The following is a 26,450-nucleotide window of genomic DNA, read 5'->3' on the forward strand; positions in this document are numbered from 1 at the left end:
AGATAAGGGGCTGCTCCCTCTGCTGTTTCCTGAAGTCCATGATCATCTTCTTTGTTTTGTTGACATTGAGTGAGAGGTTATTTTCCTGACACCACACTCCGAGGGCCCTCACCTCGTCCCTGTAAGCCATCTCGTCATTGTTGGTAATCAAGCCTACCACTGTAATGTCGTCTGCAAACTTGATGATTGAGTTCGAGGCGTGCATGGCCACGCAGTCGTGGGTGAACAGGGAGTACAGGAGAGGGCTGAGAACGCACCCTTGTGGGGACCCAGTGTTGAGGATAAGCGGGGTGGAGATGTTGTTACCTACCCTCACCACCTGGGGACGGCCCGTCAGGAAGTCCAGGACCCAGTTGCAAAGGCGGGGTCGAGACCCAGGGTCTCGAGCTTAATGACAAGTTTGGAGGGTCCTATGGTGTTAAATGCTGAGCTGTAATCGATGAACAGCATTCTCACATAGGTATTCCTCTTGTCCAGATGGGTTAGGGCAGTGTGCAGTGTGATGGCAATTGCGTCGTCTGTGGACCTATTGGGTCGGTAAGCAAATTGGAGTGGGTCTAGGGTGTCAGGTAGGGTGGAGGTGATATGGTCCTTGACTAGTCTCTCAAAGCACTTCATGATGACGGAAGTGAGTGCTACAGGGCGGTAGTCATTTAGCTCAGTTATCTTAGCTTTCTTGGGAACAGGAACAATGGTGGCCCTCTTGAAGCATGTGGGAACAGCAGACTGGGATAAGGCTTGATTGAATATGTCTGTAAACACACCCGCCAGCTGGTCTGCGCATGCTCTGAGGACGCGGCCGGGGATGCCGTCTGGGCCTGCTGCCTTGCGAGGGTTAACACGTTTAAATGTTTTACTCACGTTGGCTACAGTGAAGGAGAGCCCGCAGGTTTTGGTAGCGGGCCCTGTCAATGGCACTGAATTGTCCTCAAAGCGGGCAAAAAAGTTGTTTAGTCTGTCTGGGAGCAAGGCATCGTGATCCGCGACGGGGCTGGTTTTTCTTTTGTAGTCCGTGATTGACTATAGACCCTGCCACATACCTCTCGTGTCTGAGCCGTTGAATTGTCTCTGTACTGACGCTTAGCTTGTTTGATTGCCTTGCGGAGGGAATAGCTACACTGTTTGTATTTGGTCATGTTTCCGGTCACCTTGCCCTGATTAAAAGCAGTGGTTCGCGCGTTCAGTTTTAGGCGAATGCTGCCATCAATCCACGGTTTCTGGTTTGGGAATGTTTTAATAGACGCTGTGGGTACAACATCACCGATGCACTTGTTAATAAACTCGCACACCGAATCAGCGTATTCGTCAATGTTGTTGTTCGCCGCAATGCGGAACATATCCCAGTCCACATGATCGAAGCAATCTCGATGCGTGGAATCCGATTGGTCGGACCAGCGTTGAACAGACCTGAGCGTGGGAGCTTCCTGTTTTAGTTTCTGTCTATAGGCAGGGAGCAACAAAATGGAGTCGTGGTCAGCTTTTCCGAAGGGAGGGCGGGGGAGGGCCTTATATGCGTCGCGGAAGTTAGAATAACAGTGGTCTAGGGTTTTGCCAGCCCTGGTAGCACAACCAATATGCTGATAGAATTTGGGGAGCCTTGTTTTCAGATTAGCCTTGTTAAAATCCCCGGCTACAATAAATGCAGCCTCAGGATATGTGGTTTCCAGTTTACATAGAGTCCAATGAAGTTCTTTCAGGGCCGTCGATGTGTCTGCGTGGGGGGGGATATACACGACTGTGATGATGATCGAAGAGAATTCTCTTGGTAGATAATGCGGTCGGCATTTGATTGTGAGGAATTCTAAGTCAGGTGAACAAAAGGACTTGAGTTCCTGTATGTTGTCATGATCACACCACGTCTCGTTAATCATAAGGCATACACCCCCGCCCTTCTTCTTACCAGAGAGATGCTTGTTTCTGTCGGCGCGATGCGTGAAGAAACCAGGTGGCTGTACCGACTCAGATAGCGTGTCTTGAGTGAGCCATGTTTCCGTGAAACAAAGAACGTTACAGTCTCGGATGTCTCTCTGGAATGCTACCCTTGCTCGGATTTCGTCTACCTTGTTGTCAGTTGACTGGACATTGGCGAGTAGTATGCTCGGGAGCGGTGCGTGATGTGCCCGTCTACGGAGCCTGACCAGAAGACCGCTCCGTCTCCCCCTTGTCTAACAAGTGTAGACTTTACCGTGAAATGCTTACTTACAAGCCCTTAACCAAAGGTGCAGTTCAAGAAGAAGAAAATATTTACCAAGTAGACTAAAATAAAAAGTAATAATAAAAAGTAACACAATAAGAATAACGAGGCTATATACAGGGGGCACCGGTTCAGAGTCAGTGTGCGGGGGTTCAGGTTAGTTAGGTAATATGTACATGTAGGTGGGGGTGAAGTGACTATGCATAGGTAACAAACAAACAGCGAGTGTACAAAAGGGGGGGGGGGTCATGTAAATTGTCCGGTGGCGATTTTATGAATTGTTCACCAGTCTTATGGCTTGGGGGTAGAAGCTGTTAAGGAGCCTTTTGGTCCTAGACTTGGCGTTCCAGTACTGCTTGCCGTGCGGTAGCAGAGAAAACCTTCTATAACTTGGGTGACTGGAGTCTCTGACAATTTTATGGGCTTTCCTCTGAAATTGCCTATTATATAGGTCCTGGATGGCAGGAAGCTTGGCCCAGTGATGTATTGGGCCGTTCACACAACCCTCTGTAGTGCCTTACGGTCAGATGCCGAGCAGTTGCCATACCAGGCGGTGATGCAACCAGTCAGGATGCTCTCGGTGATGCACCTTTTAGAACCTTTTGAGAATCTGGGGACCCATTTTAAATCTTTTCAGTCTCCTGAGGGGGAAAAGGTTTTGTCGTGCCCTCTTCACAACTGTCTTGGTATGTTTGGACCATGATAGTTCGTTGGTGATGTGGACACCCAGGAACTTGAAACTCCCGACCCGCTCCACTACAGCCCCGTCGATGTTAATGGGGCCTGTTCGGCCAGCCTTTTCCTGTAATCCACGATCAGCTCCTTTGTCTTGCTCACATTGAGGGAGAGGTTGTTGTTGCCCTGGCACCACGCTGCCAGTTCTCTGACCACCTCCCTATAGGCTGTCTCATCGATGTCAGTGATCAGGCCTACCGCTGTTGTGTCGTCAGCAAACTTAATGATGGTGTTGGAGTCGTGTTTGGCCACGCAGTCGTGGGTGAACAGGGAATACAGGAGGGGACACCCCTGAGGGGCCCCAGTGATAAAGATCAGCGTGGCAGACGTGTTGTTGCCTACTCTTACCATCTGGCGGCCCGTCAGGAAGTCCAGGATCCAGTTACGGAGGGAGGTGTTTAGTCCCAGAGTCCTTAGCTTAGTGTTGAGCTTTGGGGGTACTATGGTGTTGAACGCTGAGCTGTAGTCAATGAACAGCATTCTCACATAGGTGTTCCTTTTGTCCAGGTGAGAAAGGGCAGTGTGGAGTGTGATTGAGATTGCGTCATCTGTGGATCTGTTGGGGCGGTATGCGAATTGGAGTGGGTCTAGGGTGTCTGGGAGGATGCTGTTGATGTAAGTCATGACCAGCCTTTCAAAGCACTTCATGGCTACCGATGTGAGTGCCACGGGGGCGGTAATCATTTAGGCAGGTTACCTTCGCTTCCTTGGACACAGGGACTATGGTGGTCTGCTTGTGTATGTGTTTCAGGGAGAAGGAGGAGCAGCTGGGACGTGAGAGGGAGTGTCAGCGGCAGCAGACCCAGCAGGCAGAGAATGCTCTGGAACACTTTAAGACGCAAGTAGAGATCAGCTCAGAGAAGACCTACGCTAACATGAAACTACAGGTAACATGCTGATAATACTACATGAAGCTACAGGTAACATACTGATAATACTACATGAAACTACAGGTAACATACTGATAATACTACCTGAAACTACAGGTAACATACTGATAATACTACATGAAACTACAGGTAACATACTGATAATACTACCTGAAACTACAGGTAACATACTGATAATACTACAGGTAACATACTGATAATACTACAGGTAACATACTGATAATACTACATTAAACTACAGGTAACATACTGATAATACTACAGGTAACATACTGATAATACTACAGGTAACATACTGATAATACTACCTGAAACTACAGGTAACATACTGATAATACTACAGGTAACATACTGATAATACTACAGGTAACATACTGATAATACTACATTAAACTACAGGTAACATACTGATAATACTACAGGTAACATACTGATAATACTACAGGTAACATACTGATAATACTACATGAAACTACAGATAACATACTGATAATACTACATGAAACTACAGATAACATACTGATAATACTACATGAAACAACAGGTAACATACTGATAATACTACCTGAAACTACAGGTAATACTGATAATACTACAGGTAACATGCTGATAATACTACATGAAACTACAGGTAACATACTGATAATACTAAACTCAGCAAAAAAATAAACGTCCCCTCACTGTCAACTGTGTTTATTTTCAGCAAACTTATAAATATGTAAATATGTGTATGAACATAAGATTCAACAACTGAGACATAAACTGAACAAGTTCCACAGACATGTGACTAACAGAAATTGAATAATGTGTCCCTGAACAAAGGGGGGGGGTCAAAATCAAAAGTAACAGTCAGTAGCTGGTGTAGCCACCAGCTGCATTAAGTTCTGCAGATCGTCTCCTCCTCATGGACTGCACCAGATTTGCCAGTTCTTGCTGTGAGATATTACCCCACTCTTCCACCAAGGCACCTGCAAGTTCCCGGACATTTCTGGGGGGAATGGCCCTAGCCCTCACCCTCCGATCCAACAGGTCCCAGACGTGCTCAATGGGATTGAGATCCGGGCTCTTCGCTGGCACATTCCTGTCTTGCAGGAAATCACGCACAGAACAAGCAGTATGGCTGGTGGCGTTGTCATGCTGGACGTCATGTCAGGATGAGCCTGCAGGAAGGCTACCACATGAGGGAGGAGGATGTATTCCCTGTAACACACAGCGTTGAGATTGCCTGCAATGACAACAAGCTCAGTCTAATGATGCAGTGACACACCGCCCCAGACCATGACGGACCCTCCACCTCCAAATCGATCCCGCTCCAGAGTACAGGCCTCGGTGTAACGCTCATTCCTTCGATGATAAACGCGAATCCGACCATTACCCCTGGTGAGACAAAACCGCGACTCGTCAGTGAAGAACACTTTTTGCCAGTCCTGTCTGGTCCATCGACGGTGGGTTTGTACCCATAGGCGACCTTGTTGCCGGTGATGTCTGGTGAGGACCTGCCTTACAACAAGCCTACAAGCCCTCAGTCCAGCCTCTCTCAGCCTATTGCGGACAGTCTGAGCACTGATGGAGGGATTGTGCGTTCCTGGTGCAACTCTGGCAGTTGTTGTTGCCATCCTGTACCTGTCCCGCAGGTGTGATGTTTGGATGTACCGATCCTGTGCAGGTGTTGTTACACGTGGTCTGCCACTGCGAGGACGATCAGCTGTCCGTCCTGTCTCCCTGTAGCGCTGTCTTAGGTGTCTCACAGTACGGACATTGCAATTTATTGCCCTGGCCACATTTGCAGTCCTCATGCCTCATTGCAGCATGGCTAAGGCACGTTCAGAGCAGGGACCCTGGGCATCTTTCTTTTGGTGTTTTTCAGAGTCAGTAGAAAGGCCTTTTTAGTGTCCTAAGTTTTCATAACTGTGACCTTAATTGCCTACCGTCTGTAAGCTGTTAGTGTCTTAACGACCGTTCCACAGGTGCATGTTCATTAATTGTTTATGGTTCATTGAACAAGCATGGGAAGTGTTTAAACCCTTTACAATGAAGATCTGTGAAGTTATTTTGATTTTTATGAATTATCTTTGAAAGACAGGGTCCTTCCAGTTGTCTGTTTAGTGCAGTGTCCTTCCAGTTTTCTGTTTAGTGCCGTGTCCTTCCAGTTGTCTGTTTATTTAGTATCCTTCCAGTTGTCCGTTTAGTGTCCTTCCAGGTGTAGGTTTAGTGCGTTGTCCTTCCAGTTGTCTGTTTAGTGCAGTCTCCTTCCAGTTGTCTGTTTAGTGCAGTGTCCTTCCAGTTGTCTGTTTAGTGCAGTGTCCTTCCAGTTGTCTGTTTAGTGCAGTGTCCTTCCAGTTGTCTGTTTAGTGCAGTCTCCTTCCAGTTGTCTGTTTAGTGCAGTCTCCTTCCAGTTGTCTGTTTAGTGCAGTGTCCTTCCAGTTGTCTGTTTAGTGCAGTGTCCTTCCAGTTGTCTGTTTAGTGCAGTGTCCTTCCAGTTGTCTGTTTAGTGCAGTGTCCTTCCAGTTGTCTGTTTAGTGCAGTGTCCTTCCAGTTGTCTGTTTAGTGCAGTGTCCTTCCAGTTGTAGGTTTAGTGCAGTGTCTGTCCAGTTGTAGGTTTAGTGCAGTGTCCTTCCAGTTGTCTGTTTAGTGCAGTGTCCTTCCAGTTGTAGGTTTAGTGCAGTGTCTGTCCAGTTGTAGGTTTAGTGAAGTGTTCTTCCAGTTGTCTGTTTAGTGCAGTGTCCTTCCAGTTGTCTGTTTAGTGCAGTGTCCTTCCAGTTGTCTGTTTAGTGCAGTGTCCTTCCAGTTGTCTGTTTAGTGCAGTGTCCTTCCAGTTGTCTGTTTAGTGCAGTGTCCTTCCAGTTGTCTGTTTAGTGCAGTGTCTGTCCAGTTGTAGGTTTAGTGCAGTGTCCTTCCAGTTGTCTGTTTAGTGCAGTGTCCTTCCAGTTGTCTGTTTAGTGCAGTGTCCTTCCAGTTGTTGGAGCGGATGTATAATTTCTGAAGGTTTGTTTTGATGTTGTCTTTGTAGTGTTTCCTTTGTCCGCCAAGGGCTCGCTGACTTTCCTTCAACTGGAAGTACATGATCTGTTTTGGGAGGCGTGAGTTGGGCATCCGGATCACATGACCTGTCCAATTAGAGTTGGGGTTGTAATATATATATTTATTTTAATTTTATTTAACCTTTATTTAACTAGGCAAGTCAGTTAAGAACAAATTCTTATTTACAATGATGGCCTACCTGGGAACAGTGGGTTAACTGCCTTGTTCAGACAGATTTTTACCTTGTCAGCTCTGGGATTGGATCCATCATCCTTTCGGTTACTGGCCCAACGCTCTAACCACCTTTAGTGGTGATGCTGTTTATGTTGGTCTCCTCCAGCACGCTGGTGTTGGTCGTCAGCTTTGTAGGACTAGGAGTTTAGTTTACATAGACATGCACATCTCTTCCATCGTCTCTGACCCTAGCGTGCCCTCTCACACACTTCCCCTGTCCCCTCTTTCCTATCTCGTCAACACAGAGAGTGGAGGCTGGATGACAAACAGACAATGATCAAACCAAGACAATGCCGATGACTGCTGGCCCGTCTCTCTCTCTCACACACACACACATCCCTACACACACACACACACACACACACACACACACACACACACACACACACACACACACACACACACACACACACACACACACACACACACACACACACACACACACACACTTCTCTGAGTTAGGAAGACACAGCCTGGCCACAGATGCACAGGGGCGCCATGCTGGCTGCACACAGATTCCTCTGTCTCTCATTCTCTCCCTCTCTTTCTCTCTCCTTCTTGCTCTCTCTCATTCATGCTCTTTCTCTCTTTCCCTCTCTCTCATTCTCTCTCTCTCATTCTCTCTTTCTCATTCTCTCTTTCTCACAGCTGGTTTAAACATGTTCCTTTTAAGGCCCTCTATTTGTGATCAGCTATATTATTGCCACAGAGTGCTAGGTGGCAAAATATGAGAAAAGCAAAGAATGATTCTATGTGCCCATAAATTGATATCCCACTCTGTGATTCTTACAGAACAATATAAAGTGGCCAGAGTTAAGAATCCTACAGTGTTTAGTTCTATCACTAAAGCCCTTGACTTTGACCAGTTGTGTTATTGTGTGTGTGTGTGTGTGTGTGTGTGTGTGTGTGTGTGTGTGTGTGTGTGTGTGTGTGTGTGTGTGTGTGTGTGTGTGTGTTTGTGTGTGTGTGTGTGTGTGTGTGTGTGTGTGTGCTTTCACCCTGTGTGGGCCAGGTGGTATTGATGTGGAGTGGGCCTGGTGGTATTGATGTTAGATGCTGTCACAGAGGACGCGTCTCTAAACAGTGGAGTGATGGAGTAATTAGTCTATTTCACTGGGCCGCTGTTTAACACTTGGCAGAATGTGGGCTGTGGATTATTGAGAGATAACTAATCGATGCAGACTTAGCTGTAAACTATGTGAGAGAGAACTATAGAGTGTGAGCACTTCTGGGCAGAGTGTGTGTGTGGGCTTCATTGACAGAGTACGTGTTACATTGTGAACAGTGGAGATGTTCTGCGCTAATTAGTATGTTACTGTTGGCCTTTAACATGGAACTTATTGGCATGGTGTGGGTGGGAATATCATAGAATAGACATACAGTAGGCCTAACTGACAGCACCATGGGCAGTCACACTCCTCCTCTTCCCCCTATCCTTCTCTCTCCTTTTACTCTCCTCCTCCTCTCCCCAGCGATCCCCTGGACTCCCGATCTTCCATCTCTCTCTATCCTCGTCTCACATCAAAGTCATGAGAGAGCATCAATCTTCTCTGCATCCTCCCCCTCTCGCTTTTTCTCTCATCCATCTCTCTACATCTCTTTCTATCTCCATTTCGCCCCATCTTTAAGAATATAAGAAAGCCTCTTAAGTCTGTCCTCTGTCTGTCCTCTGTCTGTCCTCTGTCTGTCCTTTGTCTGTCCTCTGTCTCTCTCTCTCTCTCTCTCTCTCTCTCTCCCTCCCTGAGTGTTATGTTGGTGTTAAACTGTATCGATAGGGTTGTGTCTAAATGGATTACTGCTCATGTTAAAAGCTTGCACTCCGCTGGATGCCGTTTAAAGAAAATTGTCTGCCCTATTGTGAGTGCAGAATATAAAGACACACAGCACCATGTGGAACAGAAACTGTCGCTGCAGTTCAAAGGATGTTTTCACATAATAACAGGATTAATCACAACGTATTGCCATAGTGCCATTCTCTCACCTGTCTGTAGATAAGTCATTGGGAAAGATCCCATCTCTCCTTTTCTATGTAAATGGACAGTTGTCTGTGCCAGGATGTCACAGAGTAACCTCTTTCATTACTTTCTCCATAGGTTTCTCTCGCCCTCTCTGTGCATGGAACATATGTTGCTATTGTCATTGAGAATCACAGAGTGATCTTTCTCTCCCTCCTTCTGTAGATGGATAAGGTGGAGGAGGATCTGACCCACTCCAAGTCCCTAAGAGAGAAACAGGCCAAGGAGTTCTCCTACCAAGTGGAGGAGCTCAAACAGAAATACAAACAGCAGGTCAGTGGGAGAGAGGAGAGAGGGGGACTTGATACTGTTATGTTTTTGCCCAAAAATGTCTTATTTAAACTTTAAGCATTTCCTATAATTTTGGGATTAATACAGTGTATTTGAATATGGGGACATTCTGACATCATCCTCTACATGAGCCATCTGTATTGCCTCATCACAAAAGACACAGATGATATTCAACAGAGATTTGTGGTCTTAATCAACTATTAAACCCCCAATGGAAAACTCTGATTCAATCTGTGTTCGGCTCATACCGTCAGTTTATCATCCAGCCCCATCAGTTTCCTCTGATTAGAAATCTCCAAACCATTTTCCTTTTCTATTGAAATCTAACTCACTGATAAACCGTCTACTTTTATGAGGAGGAAATTCAATTAACCCACTGGAATGTCCATTATCTAGTGGAAATGATGGGATTGTATGAAGAATTGGAGACACCATAGTGACCATACCCCTTTATTGCTGTTCAATTTAGCCTCTTTGGAGCTGCGAAGTTAACTACCATGCCAAGGGGTGTCATCGGTTGAAACTACTAAACACACACTGAGACCATTACATGTTTACAAAGCATACTGTATATGTAGCCTATGTTTTAACTTGGTGTATTAGTTGAAAAACACATGTTTTTAAAATCACCTTTGTGTCGGCTACTATGTCCAATGAGAAATATTCAGTATTGTTGTGAGCCAACCTCATCTCTGTGACACTAGAGAGTCCACTCATTCTCACTGTATCCAGTCACTAACTAGGGTATCATCTGTGATTACAGTGTGTGTCAAAGACATGGTTGATTTCCCGAGTCCTTTATAAAACACGTCTATCTCTCCACCTGCCGCCTAGTAACCATCCCAACTCTCATTCCCCACACGCAGACAGACTAGCGGTGCGGGTTGATCGCTCCAGATGTTTTGGAGTGGAGGATATGAGAGCAATGTTTTGGTGGCAAATAGAGTAATGGTTTTCCGTTTCCCATTTGGTCCATGGTGGAATCGTCGGTTTGAGGTTGCCCCTTTCCTAATAATCTCTCCATACAGGGGTTATTGAAGTTTGAATATAATCGTATCCTGAATTCTCCTTTTATTTATTTAAAATGCCCATTAAATTGGAGTTAAAGTGAGCAGAAGTGGAGCTCAATTGAAGATCTGAAAGTGTTTTCACAAAACATTGTTGTAGTGACAATTGCGTTTCAGTCCTACCATTAAATAGTTTGTCGTCAAAAGCAGGTTTTTATCCTAGTTGTAATATTCCATTGTTTGTGTGTCAGTGTTGCTGAATCTGAAACATCTGAAAATGTTTACCGGTATGTAAATATCATAATCCCTTTTAAATGGAGAACAGTATGCGACAGAAGGTGTCAAAGACAATTAGCAGAGTTCTGAAAATATTTAAGTGAAGATAATCAACACTAACCAAGGGAAGGAAATGAATGAATGAATGAATGAATGAATGAATGAATGAATGAATGAATGAATGAAAGAAAGGCATCTATTTCATACTATAAGCATTTGGCATCATTTACGTCAGCGGTAAACCAAGAGAAACATCTCTCTGTCCCAGTACATCAGCCCTCTGTGCTAATGCCATGTTTGGTGTCACTCATCGAGAGAGAGAGAGCGAGAGAGCGAGAGAGCGAGAGAGCGAGAGCGAGAGCGAGAGAGAGAGAGAGAGAGAGAGAGAGAGAGAGAGAGGTGGTCTGTCTGATGTGTATTTTGCAATTGCATGTTCCCTTGTAGTGAGATTGGTGTCTCAGGGTCACCAGGTCAAGTTTGCCCATTGAGCCAATCACAAAGGGACATTCCACTGAGGTCACATCAGTGAGAGTTTTAAAAGAGGCTCCGTGTATAGAGGAGTTGTTTCCCTCTGACCTCCAGGTCATTAGGACGTCACGCCAGCCCTTCACAGCGCTGCTCCTTGACGTTGAACTGACGTAGGGAGGTCATAAGGCTGTTATAGATGGTGTCGTAACCCCCAGATCCCACGGAAACCCCTAATCTGTCCTGCTCCTCAGATATATGGTGACAACAAACGACACAAAGTCTAGGTCTAGGAAACGCATCCACACACCGAAACGCTCATAGACACAGAAACGCTGACACGTACACACACAGGGCACACTTCTACACTCCCCACTGTGAAGAATCGAGTTCTTCTCTCTCCCCTTCTCATCACCCTGCTGAGGCCAGACAGTTCTTCTCTCTCCTCTTCTCGTCACCCTGCTGAGGCCAGACAGTTCTTCTCTCTCCCCTTCTCGTCACCCTGCTGAGGCCAGACAGTTCTTCTCTCTCCCCTTCTCGTCACCCTGCTGAGGCCAGACAGTTCTCCCTCTCCCCTTCTCGTCACCCTGCTGAGGCCAGACAGTTCTCCTTCTCCCCATCCCCCTCGCCCTCCCTGAGGTTTGGGGTAACCCTCCTGGAGCAACAGTAGCAGTGTCCCGTTACCTCACTGTCTCTTTCCCAATTCTCAGCCTGTCCAGTCCTGTCACACACACCCTAGTCCTCTGTTAGCAGCTCTACTGTGCCACTACACCCAGGCCCATCTCAATGACAGGAGCCCCTCAGTGACAGGACGCAGGCTGTGCTGTAACACCGTCTCTCTAGACTCACTCAGTGACAGGACACACACTGTGCTGTAATACCGTCTCTCTCTAGACTCACTCAGTGACAGGACACACACTGTGCTGTAACACCGTCTCTCTCTAAACTCACTCAGTGACAGGACACACACTGTGCTGTAACACCGTCTCTCTCTAGACTCACTCAGTGACAGGACACACACTGTGCTGTAACACCGTCTCTCTCTAGACTCACTCAGTGACAGGACACACACTGTTCTGTAACACCGTCTCTCTCTAGACTCACTCAGTGACAGGACACACACTGTGCTGTAACACCGTCTCTCTCTAGACTCACTCAGTGACAGGACACACACTGTGCTGTAACACCGTCTCTCTCTAGACTCACCCAGTGACAGGACGCAGGCTGTGCTGTAACACCGTCTCTCTAGACTCACTCAGTGACAGGACACACACTGTGCTGTAACACCGTCTCTCTCTAGACTCACTCAGTGACAGGACACACACTGTGCTGTAACACTGTCTCTCTCTAGACTCACTCAGTGACAGGACACACACAGTGCTGTAACACCGTCTCTCTCTAGACACACTCAGTGACAGGACGCAGGCTGTGCTGTAACACCGTCTCTCTAGACTCACTCAGTGACAGGACACACACTGTGTTGTAACACCGTCTCTCTCTAGACTCACTCAGTGACAGGACACACACTGTGCTGTAACACTGTCTCTCTCTAGACTCACTCAGTGACAGGACACACACTGTTCTGTATCACCGTCTCTCTAGACTCACTCAGTGACAGGACGCAGGCTGTGCTGTAACACCGTCTCTCTAGACTCCCTCAGTGACAGGACACACACTGTTCTGTAACACCGTCTCTCTCTAGACTCACTCAGTGACAGGACACACACTGTGCTGTAACACCGTCTCTCTCTAGACTCACTCAGTGACAGGACACACACTGTTCTGTAACACCGTCTCTCTAGACTCACTCAGTGACAGGACACACACTGTTCTGTAACACCGTCTCTCTAGACTCACTCAGTGACAGGACACACACTGTGCTGTAACACCGTCTCTCTAGACTCACTCAGTGACAGGACACACACTGTTCTGTAACACCGTCTCTCTAGACTCACTCAGTGACAGGACACACACTGTGCTGTAACACCGTCTCTCTAGATTCACTCAGTGACAGGACACACACTGTGCTGTAACACCGTCTCTCTAGACTCACTCAGTGACAGGACACACACTGTTCTGTGACACCGTCTCTCTAGACTCACTCAGTGACAGGACACATACTGTGCTGTAACACCGTCTCTCTCTAGACTCACTCAGTGACAGGACACACACTGTGCTGTAACACCGTCTCTCTCTAGACTCGCTCAGTGACAGGATACACACTGTGCTGTAACACCATCTCTCTAGACTCACTCAGTGACAGGACACATACTGTGCTGTAACACCGTCTCTCTCTAGACTCACTCAGTGACAGGACACACACTGTGCTGTAACACCGTCTCTCTCTAGACTCACTCAGTGACAGGATACACACTGTGCTGTAACACCGTCTCTCTAGACTCCCTCAGTGACAAGACACACACTGTTCTGTAACACCGTCTCTCTCTAGACTCACTCAGTGACAGGACACACACTGTCTGTAACACCGTCTCTCTCTAGACTCACTCAGTGACAGGGCACACACTGTTCTGTAACACCGTCTCTCTCTAGACTCACTCAGTGACAGGACACACACTGTCTGTAACACCGTCTCTCTCTAGACTCACTCAGTGACAGGGCACACACTGTTCTGTAACACCGTCTCTCTCTAGACTCACTCAGTGACAGGACGCAGGCTGTGCTGTAACACCATCTCTCTAGACTCACTCAGTGACAGGGCACACAATGTTCTGTAACACCGTCTCTCTCTAGACTCACTCAGTGACAGGACGCAGGCTGTGCTTTAACACCGTCTCTCTAGACTCACTCAGTGACAGGATGCAGGCTGTGCTGTAACACCGTCTCTCTAGACTCACTCAGTAACAGGAAACACACTGTGTAGTTCTTCTCCCAGGACCTCTCCTGCTGTGTCGTGGCCACACCGGCCCCTTTAAGAGCCTCAGCACCCAGAAGCCCTTTCTTCAGCAAGTCTGTGACGTAACCAGGATATTTGTGTCTCCATCATCCCTCTTTCTCTTTCTCTCTCTATCTCTCTTTCTCTCTCTCTCCTCCTCTGCCTCCTTTTGTAATGTTACTTTTTGAAAACAGATCTAGCTTGGCCTTCCTGTCCACCTCCAAGCCCCCCCCCCTCTCTCAAAACCAAAACCCTGAAATGAAATCAGGACGGTCACACGAAACAGTAAGCCAACGCTTCCCCACTTGTCTCTCCTGTCGTCGGGTGTCACGCTGCTGTTGTAGTTTTGCGTAGGAATTAGCCGCCTATCAGTCAGCCCATCAGACTCTGACATGCTGTGGAGATATGAATCCTGATCTGTGGCACGATTCTGCATGACTGTGAAATCCAGTTGCTGGATATGATTATGTCTCTATGATATTACTGAATGAATTCTATTATAGTGAATGGAATTGAATTACAGAGCAGATGTCATGTATTAACTCTGTGGGACCAGCAAAGCCGAACATCTCCAATGACAATAACACGGAAGATGGCCAGGCCGGTCTCACACAATGCTTTGTTTGTGTTTGTGGTAAACTGTCCAAGAGGATGTTGCTCTAGAAATGAGCTGTGGGATGTCTTTCTGAAAACTACTGTTTATGTGTGTGAGTGTGTGTTTATTAGTGTGTGTTTAGTAGTGTATGTGTGTTTTGGTAGAATGTATCCATACTGACTAATTCCTTACAAATGTAGATGTGCGGCAGCAATAAAAGAAACACAGAGAAACTCCAGGTAAAACATTTTATTCAGTCATCCCTCCCTCCCTTTCCTTCCAGTTTGCAAATCTACCCAAACGCAAGTAGTGGGGAAATCCTGAAATTCTGCGTGGCTAATAGAAGTTTCTTTTTTGGTCTTCACTGAGTGAGGAATCCAGCTTCCTGTCGATATACCCATTCATCACCAGAATAGCATTAGCCTAAGCGTAAGCAGTGTCTGGAGCTTGGAGCTAAACCTGTGGGCTAAACCTGTGGGCTAAACCTATGGGCTGGGACTTGGTCTCTCTAACTGCCTAGTCTCTTTCTGTTTGGTCTTGTCTTTCTGTGGCAGGCCCAGGTAGGGTGCCAGGGGGAGCACAATGTGTGGAGGATTAGCTTCAGAGCTGGAGCTGGGCCCCAGCCCAGGGCCCCTGCTGGCCTTTCACAGCCCCGGCAGGGGAGCACACCGCGGGGATGGGACAGGGTCACGGGTACCCCGCCATGGGGGAGTGAGAGCAGAGAGAGCGGAGCCTGGGAAAAAAAGCAGACACTGGCGGTGCTTGGGCTTTAGCGTTCTCAGCGCTCCGCCACCAGGCTTTACCTCACAGCAGGTGACTTGTCTCAGATCCGCAGCGCTAGGCTAACAGAGCTAACGCTGTAGAGCTGTCTGTAGACACTGGGATAGCCTAGCTCAACTGACTGACAGCATGGTACGTTTGTAAAGGGGTTCTTTCTTTTGGAGGATTCTTTTGTATTTTTCCTTGTCTCTTTTTTCTTTTAGGTTTTCTGTTAATTCAATCAGACGATGATGACTCACTGTCTCAGTTTGTCGGTTGGGGCAGAATTTCTGTTGGTCAGCTTGTGGGAAGCTTTTTGTTATTTCGTCCTCTAAATACTCTCTCATTGTCGGCATAGACCCGTACAGCTACGATCATTTGGCGGCGATAGGCAACCAAATTTGAAAGCAAACACTGAGATTGTATGATTTGATTGTTCTGTCTGTCGGACTCTGAATGAATATGATGACAGGTTGAAGTAACACGTTCCATCTCCTCTCCGCTTTTTGTAGATTTCTCCCCTCCGAAGTTCGTTCCTGTCTTCCTTCTCCTCACGTCCTCTGAGTTTAATGCTGATAGGCATCGCCCTTACTAAGCCCATTTCCCCACGCTGTGAGACTCATAGCATGGGTGCGAGGGTAGCTCCTCTAGTAGCCAGATGGCTAACCCCTCAGCCTCTCTGCATAGACAGCCCAAGCTAACTGCTCATTTATATGCCGATAGGAGAGGGGCGACAGGAGTCCGATTTGGAGAAAGAGAGCGAGAGATAGTGGGATGGAAACAGTGTGAGGTAATAATGATGTAAATTAATTGCATTATGTCGTGGAGTCATCGAGTCGTGAGGCAAGAGACAAACTTTCTATTTTTTTGGTCCTGTCCTTTGTGCAACGGCGGGGCGCATTGGAGTATGGGGAGGGATGGAGGGGATGTATGGGTGGATTGATGGACAAATTGTCATGACGACAGGGCTGGGGCTGATTGTAGTCTTCTTCCTCTCACCTCCTGTTGTCCAATCAGATGTGCGAGCAGCGTGCAGGGCAGGAGCAGGAGAGGATGCGTCTACAGCAGCATTACAGCACGGAGAGGGACAATCTGGTCCAGCAGCGCCAGCGGGAGTTGGGCACCATGGAGAGGGAGGCGCGGGCCGCCCTGCACCAGCACCAGCAGCAGACCCAGGAGTGGAGGCAACGCGACGCCCAGGTAGGTCTCACTACTCTCCTCTGGTCCGCACCACTCTCCCGCAGGTTCTCTCCTGGTCACCATTTTGTTTAGCCATTAACGTTCTGTGGTGCTGGGCTTTCAAAAACGCTGCCAGTAGTACTTTCTCACCTGCTGCTAGGTGCGATTTCTGAGCAGAATTTGCGTTTTGCGGGCGGATGTTTTGTAGGGGTGCAGGTGTGTGTGAGCGGAAAGGAAAGAATTCCGAATTCTTATTTAAATCCTAAATTATTTTATTTGCGAAATAAAATAGGAAGGACCGTTGTTGTTTTAGGAAGGACCGCAAATTAATGGAAAAGTTAAATGCCGATTAAACCGAAAGAAATTAATATTATCATACAGTGCTAACTTCTAATGCGATTCTGTATTTCTTTCCTGGTTTCGCGGCAGGGTTCCGTGCTAGAAGTGAAAAGACTTGAAACGCCTGGAAACCACAGGTTGCCAGATAAAGGAAAGGAAGGCTCTTGGTCGCTGTGCAGTAGCTCTGGCCTTTTATTCCCCAAACCCTGGGTTGCATTTCTCTCCTTTCTTTCCCTGGTTCACCGGGGTCGGTATCAGCCGTGTATCAGCCGCTTACGGCGAGTGCCCCGTAATTCCCCTACGGAGGAACAGGCTGTACATGGCATTCTCCCCTCACCGCAGGTAGCCATCTCCCTCCCATAAGCACCAGTTACTTTCCCATTACAACAACACACTACCGCTACAATGGCTATATGACATTTGGGGCTGTATTGATGGAGTCCCCATCCCCAAGCCTATTTAACACTATTATGTTTCCAGCAGGTTTTCTCTCCCTGCTCCACTCTCTTCCCTCCATCTCCCCTCTCCTCGCCACTTCTCCTGCCTGGCTAGCATGGAGACTCTGTGGGAAGCCATTTGACAGATCAGCCCCCATCTGGGGATGTATTTGACTCCTCAAGCCTCCAGATGAAATGTAGAATGTCAGCATGGCGAGGGCTTGTTTATTGGCTCCTGGCTGGAGACTAGGTGTCCAGCCGTGCACATTCAGTAATTTGGGACATTTGGACAAACGGGGACTGGAATGTTTTTGCAGTGAACGGCGGGTACAGATGGTTCCCAGGTTACACAACTGCGTACGAACAACGGAATGGAATTTCGCCGTTAGGAAACTTTATTTTCTATCATTAGGATTATTATTATTTTTAAGAAGTAGGCCTAGTATGAAATAGTATAGGCCTAGATTTAAAAGCATTTAGACTTAAATGGGGAATAAAATAAATGTATTGTCTTTACTATTTGACATTATTGGCCATAAATGAATTAATAGCAATATGATTAGAGCTATAGAAAGATGGCATTAAAACTGTTGCATTTCAAGGTCAAATAGTCAAATGTTTTAGAAACATTGTTATTTCATGTTCATCCTCTCCATACATTTGACAGTAAGACAGGGTTATGTGTACAGTAAACACTGTTCTATATGGTCTGCTCCTGTCAGTGTACAGTAAACACTGTTCTATATGGTCTGCTCCTGTCAGTGTACAGTACATACTGTTCTATATGGTCTGCTCCTGTCAGTGTACAGTACACACTGTTCTATATGGTCTGCTCCTGTCAGTGTCCAGTACACACTGTTCTATATGGTCTGCTCCTGTCAGTGGAAGAAAACATCTCATCTTCCTACACACACACACACACACACACACACACACGCACAGCTACCCTAAACACACTCTCTCAACTATGATTCGAGGTATCTGTTGGCACCCGCTCTACTATTGTGGTTAGTCTGTCTGTCTCTGCCATGGCCATCGCTCGACCATACGATTATGTGGAGCCACAACGCACCCCAAAATCTCCCCTCCCCCAATTAAAAATAAATACAACTAAACATCTCTCTGTGGTTAGGGATCTTGGAGAGCAGCAGTTGGGCTCCAGAATTTACGTATGTTATTTGTATTTATTTATTTAACCCTTATTTTACCAGGTAGGTTGACTGAGAGCACATTCTCATTTACGGTAAGGACCTGGGGAATAGTTACAGGGCACAGGAGGGGGGATGAATGAGCCAATTGGAAAGATGAGCTTTTTTAACATCACGTTAAGTCCCATATTATGAAGTAGTTTTGCATTACCAGAGATGTTTATCCCTTTGAAACTCTGTCATACAGATGGAAATAAATGGGGGGTTCAACCTCCACAGATTCTGAAAAGTCCTGAGAGTTTTGAAAGAGGAATGTTGAAAAGCAGAGTATTTGGTTGATGCATCCAGAAAATATGAACGCTTTCTGAAACTGGCAAGCATAGCTTAAATGCATTACTTAATTCCTACTACTTAGTGCTTTTCACTATTGCGAGGCTTAAGTGGTATTCAACATTCCATCAAACGACTCACCCACACTATCTTGTGTGTGAGGAAGACAGACAATGGAATCTGTCCCGATGTCACTGCCAGGATTTGGGAATCAATTCCTGGCGAGGTGATTGGATCCAGGCCCTGCTTTCCCGCTCTTCCTTCTCTTCCTGGAATCTCTGGAAGAATTGTGTTGCTCGCTTACTCTCTCTCTTCCTGACTATGGAAAGCTGGCAGAGGGAGCGGATGTCAGCCACACGTCGTGAGGATGAGTAATCCCGACTCATCCCCTTCACATGGTAGGATGAGTCTAATAAATAGGCTGGCCTCCACCCCACCCAACCAGTTGGGAAGGACAACAAATGAGTTGTGGTCAACATGGAGGAGGATGAGAGGCAGGAGGCCTGGAGTCTGGACAGAGACATCTGTCTGTGTTACCCAGCTAAATAAAGGCCTGGAGTCTGGACAGAAACATCTGTCTGTGTTACCCAGCTAAATAAAGGCCTGGAGTCTGGACAGAGACATCTGTCTGTGTTACCCAGCTAAATAAAGGCCTGGAGTCTGGACAGAGACATCTGTCTGTGTTACCCAGCTAAATAAAGGCCTGGAGTCTGGACAGAGACATCTGTCTGTGTTACCCAGCTAAATAAAGGCCTGGAGTCTGGACAGGGACATCTGTCTGTGTTACCCAGCTAAATAAAGGCCTGGAGTCTGGACAGGGATAGCTCAATTAAAGAGATCAATTAAAGAAATATTGCAGAAGTGGAGAAAGTCAAAGTTGTAGATCCGTTATGATATTCTGAGAGAGCAACATGAAATATATAACAAGGCAATTAGAAATGCCACACGGGCTCATTTTTCTAACTTGATCACAATTAATCAGAATTAATCCAGTGCTCTTCTCCACCATTGATGACCTGATAAATCCTACCCCCTCAAACCTATGTGAATGTTCCTCCACATCTAAATGTGATACGTTTGCGGAGATAACAGTAGGCTGGGTATCAGTCAAGCAAGACCTGATGAGAAGTTTTGCTCCCTAGCCTACCACGTAAAGGCACTATGGACATGCTCAGGAAAGTGATATCACAACTTAAGCCTTCTACCTGCCTTCTGGATCCTATCCCCACCACTTTCTTCAAAACTGTTTTTAATTGCATATCTGAAGAAGTGCAAACTATTGTTAATCACTCACTGTTCACAGGCGCTATCTCCACTGTGCTAAAAACTGCAGTGCGGAAACTGCTTCTGAAGAAAAGTCATCTAGATTCTGCGGCTTTTAGCAATTTTCGCCCAATCTCCAACCTTCCATTCTTAAGCAACATTCAGGAGAAATTCATTTTCAAACAGCTAAATAATTTTTTTTGTGCCAACTGTGTTTAAAAAAAATGGAATGTGTTTTTTGTGCCCACCACAGCACAGAGACAGCCTTAGTTAAAGTGGTAAAGGATCTTAGCGCCAACACAGATGCCAAACAGCTCTCTGTCCTTGTACTCTTGGATTTAAGTGCTGCATTCAACACTGTTGACCATGATGTTCTTCTGGACAGACAGGAGAGGTGGGTTAGCCTCTGGTCCAGTCATAGATTGGTTTACAAACTATTTAACCAGTCAAGGTTTTTTTTGTGACTCTTGGTGAACATAACTCTGAGAAAATACATATGACATTCCACAAGGTTGGATTTTGGGTCCGGTACCCTTCAGTTTATATATGTTACCCCTTGGCAGCGTTATCAGAACGCACAGCATTGATTTTCACTGCTACGCAGATGATTCACCGGTTTTAAGGTCTCTGTACTAGCTGTCTGGGAGTTTTACAATTCATTTTAAGATTCTTCTATTGGTTTTTAAATCAATCCACGATTGTGCCCCCCAATACATGTCAGACATGCTTTTAAGTTATGTACCCAGTAGGTTCCTCAAAGTGAGTTTGCCGATCGGCATCTCAAAGACCTCGATGAGCCAATGTTTTGGATGAAATTATTAGCAAAATGAACAGTTGCATTCAACTTCCATCGCACAAGTCGAGAGGTTTCTTTGCCATCAATGGGTTCCCAAATACGAATGGATCAATAGACAGCACCCACATCGCCATAAAAGCACCATCCCAAAAGGAATTCAACTATGTGGACAGAAAAGGCTTCCACTCACTTAATGTGGAGGTTATGTGATGTGCAAAAGATGCTGCTGCATGTGGTGGCCAGGTGGAACACACAACTCATTCAATCTGCACAACAGCAATGCTGGCCTATACACCTACCGGATGGAGCTGTTGAGGATGGATGGCTTATTGGTGACTGTCGCCTACTCATTTGAAATATATTTGTCATTGCAGGCCGTCATTGTTAATAAGAATTTGTTCTTAACTGACTTCACTAGTTAAATAAAGGTTATATAAAAAAAAATTAAAAAAGCAACTTGAATTGTCCTAATGGTCCTCTTTATTTGACTGGTCAAGCCACAACTGGCCGAGCCAAATAGAACCTTTTGGTTGTATGAACAGTTGGTATATGGTGATCTACTACCGGTGTGTGTATGATGCTCGTAGGATTGTTTTAGAAATCACACTTTTTCTATGTGTACAAACATGACAGTGTTGTTTAAATGAGCTTTGTGCTGTGATATTATTTAAATGAGCGTTGTGCTGTGATATTATTTAAATTAGCATTGTGCTGTTTAAATGAGCTATGTGCAGTGACAGTGCTGTTTAAATGAGCTTTGTGCAGTTTAAATGAGCTTTGTGCAGTGACAGTGCCGTTTAAATAAGCTTTGTGCAGTGACAGTGCTGTTTAAATGAGCTATGTGCAGTGACAGTGCTGTTTAAATGAGCTTTGTGCTGTTTAAATGAGCTTTGTGCAGTGACAGTGCTGTTTAAGTTAGGGCTAGGGGGCAGTATTTACACAGCCGGATAAAAAACGTACCCGATTTAATCTGGTTATTACTACTGCCCAGAAACTAGAATATGCATCTAATTATTGGCTTTGGATAGAAAACACCCTAAAGTTTCTAAAACTGTTTGAATGGTGTCTGTGAGTATAACATAACTCATATGGCAGGCAAAAACCTGAGAAGATTCTGTACAGGAAGTGCCCTCTCTGACCATTCCTTGAGCTTCTTGACTCTGTTTATTGAAAACTTAGGAGCTTTGCTGTAACGTGACACTTCCTACGGCTCCCATAGGCTCTCAGAACCCGGGAAAAAGCTGAATGATGTAATTCCAGCCCCTGGCTGAAAAACATTAGCGCCTTTGGTAAGTGGTCTATCAGAGGACAATGAGCTGAGGCGCGTGCACGAGGCGACCCCATGTTTTTATTTTCTCTCTCTTTGTACTAAAACACAGATTCCCGGTCGGAATATTATCCCTTTTTTACCAGAAAAATGGCATAAAAATTGATTTTAAACAGCGGTTGACATGCTTCGAAGTACGGTAATGGAATATTTAGAATTGTTTTGTCACGAAACGCGTCGGGCGCGTCACCCTTATTTACCCTTCGGATAGTGTCTTGAACGCACGAACAAAACAGAGGATATTTGAACATAACTATGGATTATTTTGAACCAAATCAACATTTGTTATTGAAGTAGAAGTCCTGGGAGTGCATTCTGACGAAGAACAGCAAAGGTAATAACATTTTTCTTATAGTAAATCTGACTTTGGTGAGGGCTAAACTTGGTGGGTGTCTAAATAGCTAGCACTGTGATGCCGGGCTATCTACTTAGAATATTGCAAAATGTGCTTTCACCGAAAAGCTATTTTAAAATCGGACATAGCGAGTGCATAGAGGAGTTCTGTATCTATAATTCTTAAAATAATTGTTATGTTTTTTTGTGAACGTTTATCGTGAGTAATTTAGTAAATTCACCGGAAGTTTGCGGGGGGTATGCTAGTTCTGAACGTCACATGCTAATGTAAAAAGCTGGTTTTTGATATAAATATGAACTTGATTGAACAAAACATGCATGTATTGTATAACATAATGTCCTAGGGGTGTCATCTGATGAAGATCATCAAAGGTTAGTGCTGCATTTAGCTGTGGTTTGGATTTATGTGACATTATATGCTAACTTGAAAAATGGGTGTCTGATTATTTCTGGCTGGGTACTCTGCTGACATAATCTAATGTTTTGCTTTCGTTGTAAAGCCTTTTTGAAATCGGACAGTGTGGTTAGATTAACGAGAGTCTTGTCTTTAAAATGGTGTAAAATAGTCATATGTTTGAGAAATTGAAGTAATAGCATTTCTAAGGTATTTGAATAACGCGCCACAGGATTCCACTGGCTGTTATGTAGTTGGGACGATTTCGTCCCACCTACCCTAGAGAGGCTAAATTAGCTTTGTGCAGTGACAGTGCTGTTTAAATGAGCTTTGTGCAGTGAAAGTGCTGTTTAAATGAGCTTTGTGCAGTGATATTATTTAAATGCGTGTTGTGCTGTTTAAATGAGCTATGTGCAGTGACACTGCTGTTTTAAATGAGCTTTGTGCAGTGACACTGCTGTTTAAATGAGCTTTGTGCAGTGACACTGCTGTTTAAATGAGCTTTGTGCAGTGACACTGCTGTTTAAATGAGCTTTGTGCAGTGACAGTGCTGTTTAAATGAGCGTTGTGCAGTGATATTATTTAAATGAGCATTGTGCTGTTTAAATGAGCTTTGTGCAGTGACAGTGCTGTTTAAATGAGCTTTGTGCAGTGACAGTGCTGTTTAAATTAGCTTTGTGCAGTGACAGTGCTGTTTAAATGAGCTTTGTGCAGTGACAGTGCTGTTTAAATTAGCTTTGTGCAGTGACAGTGCTGTTTAAATTAGCTTTGTGCAGTGACAGTGCTGTTTAAATGAGCTTTGTGCAGTGACAGTGCTGTTTAAATTAGCTTTGTGCAGTGACAGTGCTGTTTAAATTAGCTTTGTGCAGTGACAGTGCTGTTTAAATTAGCTTTGTGCAGTGACAGTGCCATTTAAATGAGCTCTGTGCAGTGACAGTGCCGTTTAAATGAGCTGTTTCGTTTCCAGTTAAGGGCCCTTCTCATGTGCCTTTTTGCGGCTGTAGTGGTGTTTGCTGTATCATCAACTAATGAGGAAATAGTTATTTGGAGATTGGTGTGATGCTGGGTTGGGAGTTTGGAGTTGGCGTCCAACACACATGAGGAAATAGTTATTTGGAGATTGGTGTGATGCTGGGTTGGGAGTTTGGAGTTGGCGTCCAACACACATGAGGAAATAGTTATTTGGAGATTGGTGTGATGCTGGGTTGGGAGTTTGGAGTTGGCGTCCAACACACAGAGGGAATTATCCCAAATCCTCCTCCTCAGCCTACATTGTGATGCTTTTACCATCCAAAACCGTCAACTGGGCTTTTGCCAAGCTCATAGTCCTCTATTTCAACCATTATCTTTGAAGATGAAAGGATGAGCTGAAAAAGCAGCATCAGTTGCCAGTCCGTGCAGCCAGGACAGCAGCTCACAGTAAATGTGTTAGCCTGCAGCCAGCTCTGTGCTGCTTTGTTAGCCGATCAGTGGCACAGGGGGGTGGAAGAGAGCCCCATTAGAGAGACCAAGAGAGCGAAACACACACACTCATACTCCCTCATCAAACACACTCTCAGGAGACACGCTGTCCTCTCTGTCCCCAAACACAGTCCATATTCTGGTGCAATACTCATCATGTTTTCTCTTGTTTTTAAACCCAATAAATAGTTTAGTCAGAGTTCTGACTGTCTGCCACGGCACAGTAGATCTGTCCTGTCCTCAAGCAGCTGGATAGTTAAAGGAATGTTGTTGTTTAGGGGTGATATGTATTTCACTTAGTTAGTGCTATTGTTTCTCATGCTTTGAGGACATTGGAGTCTGTTTCCTTATTGGTCCGTCCAAAGAATTCCACTTCAGAAACTACACCAACATTACAAATGAATGTAAGCCTTGTTGTCCTGAACAACAGAAACGTGATCGTTCTATTGGCTCGTCCAAAGCCATTATTCTTACAGCGACTTCACTCAACTCATTTTTATGGCTAATTCTGTTTTTGTCCCCCTCTCACACGTCCTGACAAAGTCTTTTCTGAGAAACATCTGGTCTTCAATCAGCATAGGAGAGAGTCAGATCCTCAGAGGGCTCTTTCCTTAACACTGGGATGGACTAAATAATAACCCTGGCAAAACTTTCAGATAACTTTTTCCCCCCAGTAAGTGATTAGCAAGACCGGGAGAAATGAAGGTCCTGATGACAGGGTGAGTCTGAGCTGAGGAAGGGAGTCTGATGAGAGAGAAGACGGCACAACAGACAGCTGGACAAGAACGCTGTGTCGTAGGGGGGGGGGATTTAGGGTTTAGTCTGTGTCTGTCTCTCTCTGCCTTGTAATTTAACGATTGATCTGTCCCTATAGATGGTTTTGTCAGGCCAGCCCTGCCTTCCCTTCCTCCCAGACATCTTGTAGCCACTGGGCTCTGTCTGTTGTTGAGTTGACACATCAGGGTGTTGGTTAGAGTTATGTTTGGGATTTTTGCATGTTGATTAGATCACATCTTTTTGTGATTGAGGTAGGACTGCTCGTTGTTTCACTTTCACATGTCTCATGCGGACACAGGGAGATCAATGGCTGACGTTTGTTGTGTGTTGTTGTACCTAAGTCATTAGATTGCAGATTACATTCAGCTCCACATTTAGATTTTTTTATACGCATTGTTGTGAGTGGGTGGGAATTTGGAGTAGGGTTAGCTACGTTTTTAAATCTCGTCCACTTGTCACATGCCACAAATGAGCTTGTTTCCAACTGCAGCTGTCCCTTATTTTCCCTGTCTCCTTCCCTCTCTTTCTCCCTATTGATGTTCAGTCCAAGCTCAGACAGATGTGGTCTCCTCTCCAGATTGGCTCTTTCTTTCTTTCTCTCTGTCTTTTGTTCTCTCTATCCCCTATCCATTCATATATTTGAATATTGGATTTCATCTATTTAATTTCAATTTTTTCAATTTCCCCACCTCTCAAATCTCTTCTTGCCTCCTCAGGTGATTTAGTATAACCTCATACAACAAACGACTTAACATTCATACTAGTCAACAGGTATTTAATCACACATTCTATGTCAGCATGGTATGAGGAAGCTGTCATGAAGATTAGGACTGTTGGACTAAATTGACACCCTTCAGTTCAGCATGCAATTATGCACCTGCTGCAACAATACTAGGCAGTCCTTTTATTTCCAACTTTTGTTTCAGTAGTCTTTATGTTATTAGCCTATATTTTGTTAGCTTTTATGTTATTAGCCTTTATGTTATTAGCCTATATTTTGTTAGCCTTTATGTTATTAGCCTATATGTTATTAGCCTATATGTTATTAGCCTATATGTTGTTAGCCTATATGTTGTTAGCCTATATGTTATTAGCCTATATGTTATTAGCCTTTATGTTATTAGCCTTTATGTTATTAGCCTTTATGTTATTAGCCTTTATGTTATTAGCCTATATGTTGTTAGCCTATATGTTGTTAGTCTATATGTTGTTAGCCTATATGTTGTTAGCCTATATGTTATTAGCCTTTATGTTATTAGCCTTTATGTTA

The 26,450-nt window shown here is 45.2% G+C and overlaps 1 pseudogene; it reads left to right on the forward strand.

The window, feature by feature from the left end:
* Positions 1 to 26,450, forward strand: part of LOC115170712 (centrosomal protein of 112 kDa-like) — a 185,872-nt pseudogene that overhangs the window by 66,264 nt on the left and 93,158 nt on the right.

Source organism: Salmo trutta, chromosome 32, assembly GCF_901001165.1.
Source record: "Salmo trutta chromosome 32, fSalTru1.1, whole genome shotgun sequence".
Lineage (NCBI taxonomy): Eukaryota > Metazoa > Chordata > Actinopteri > Salmoniformes > Salmonidae > Salmo > Salmo trutta.